We start from the raw sequence: 2,173 nt of genomic DNA, 5'->3' as shown, positions 1-2,173 counted from the left end.
GTCAAGCATGAGCTGACCAAGCATATTGGTGTTGATGCTTTTTACACACGTGCACAGGTACAGGATGATGTTGTTGCGGTTCATTATGTGCCTTCAGATTTGCAGTTGGCGGATTTCTTTACGAAGGCACAGACTCGAGCGCAGCATGATTTCTTACTCTCCAAACTCAGTGTTGTGGATCCACCATGAGTTTGAGGGGGGGTGTTAGACGTATATATCTGTCTATTGTAGTTTCCCCATATGTTAGGGGGCTTTCTGCATATGTGCACCTGTACATGTACTATATATTGTGGCCTTTGGCCCCCTGGTAATACAACAAGTATATTGGCCTAACAGACAACACACGAGAAGCATGAACTGAACACATGATAACATAGCCAACACATTGTTCAATGCTAGAGCAACTTTTGATGGATTCTCATATGTTCTTTATGAGTCATTGAGTCCATATGCTATTTGTTACATATAAAGGTTCTCATGACTCTTAGGGTATTTCCGACAATATTCCAGTTCACAACTAGATAGCCAACCAAGTTGTCAAAGACTAAAACTTAAAATGATTGTTTTTGTTGCAAAACAGAACAACCACCCACAACAAACCGAAACAAAGAGGACATAAGCAAATGCAGTCGACTAAAGACGTCAGGATTTTCTTTTCCATCTTCATGTGATGTAGAATAGACTACTCTCACTTTCCGCTTCTTCTCCTCACCTTTTCGCTCACCGGCCTCTCTCTCTCTCTCTCCCTCCCTCCCTCCCTCCCCCTTCCTCCCTTCCTTCCTCTCTCTCCTCTCTCTCTCTCTCTCTCTCTCTCTCTCTCTCTCTCTCTCTCTCTCTCTCTCTCTCTCTCTCTCTCTCGGGTCGACATGCCCCTCCCCATCCTCTCTGACGCCCCGTCGTTGAGATTGGGTGAGGGACCCTCCCATGTACAGTAGTAGCTAGTGTAGGGAAGATTTGGTGTTTTCCCCCAATGGCGACTGGCGCGATGTCGTTGGGGACCTCGTGGAAGGAGCCGAAGGCAGGCTGCGGTGCTGCTGCTATACCCCTTCTATAAAGCTTTGTTTGTCCTCCTTAGATCGAGGCGATGTGGTCGCTATTCCTTGCCCAGGATATCGAGGTGATGGAGAAGATGAGAAACAACGACGTGCAAGTTCCCTTTGCCGATCTCTAGAGTTGGAAGACATGGATGCCATGATGGTCTTGTAGAGCCCATCCTCGGTGGCCCTACGTCAACCAAATGCTGACATGGCTTTGACTTCTATGGACGAACGGAGGCTGCTCTGACCTCTGGTGTCGGATACTGCCTGGTGCCATCTCACTCTCAACCTCCCGGTTAGCGTGCTATATGAGAGGCCCTTCACCAGCTTCGATGCGGGGAGTCCCGTCTACATCATCCCAAGTGGCCTAGTCCCCGGCAGTGGTGTCGACGCCCGTGCTCCTAAGCTCAAGTTCGTTTTCGATGGAACTAGTCGTTTTTTCTTTTCCGTTTCAAGGTCATGTATGTAAAGTTGGGGGACTATGTTGTAACTTATGTTTTCTTTATGGTCCTCGTTGTAAACTACAAGCCCACCGCTGAAGATTAATGCAGTTTGTAGGCCCTTTGGGGCCTTCGCCTTATTAAAAAATAGTAGAACAGACTACCGTGGGGTAGTTGGTTTGCTTCCAATAAAATCAATTTTCCTGAGTAACTTAGTGTTGTTGTTTTCTAGTATAACAAGCTCTACTTCGATAAGATTTATCTGGCTCTAGTGATTGAGGGATGAGAACAGCGGTGCCCGCCTTCGGCTCGCGGGTGCTCGTAGTCATAGCTAGGTGATCTAATAGCTTAATTATTTGTAATTTATTATTTTCTACTACTGTTAAGGTTGAGTTGATGATATATTATCGCTAGGTGATCCATGGATTGTTACGGAACTTAGTTGCATGCGTCACTCGGACGTACATACGGGCACGCATAAAAACCTGAGCCGTGACCAAAGGGCATCTTCTGCAATAACCGTGAACTCAACGGTAATTTCCTCAGTCTCTGTCTTCAGCTGTACCTACAAACAGCGGTGTTCACAGTGGCAAAGCAGCTCGGAGGGCACTGCAGCTGAAGGTGGCAGAATCCATTAAAGGTCCCGCAAAATTGAAGAGGAACACATGGATTTCAATGCTCATCCAGAAGAAGAAG

The sequence above is a fragment of the Lolium perenne genome, chromosome 5 (assembly GCF_019359855.2).
Source record: "Lolium perenne isolate Kyuss_39 chromosome 5, Kyuss_2.0, whole genome shotgun sequence".
Lineage (NCBI taxonomy): Eukaryota > Viridiplantae > Streptophyta > Magnoliopsida > Poales > Poaceae > Lolium > Lolium perenne.
This window is presented reverse-complemented; position numbering follows the sequence as displayed.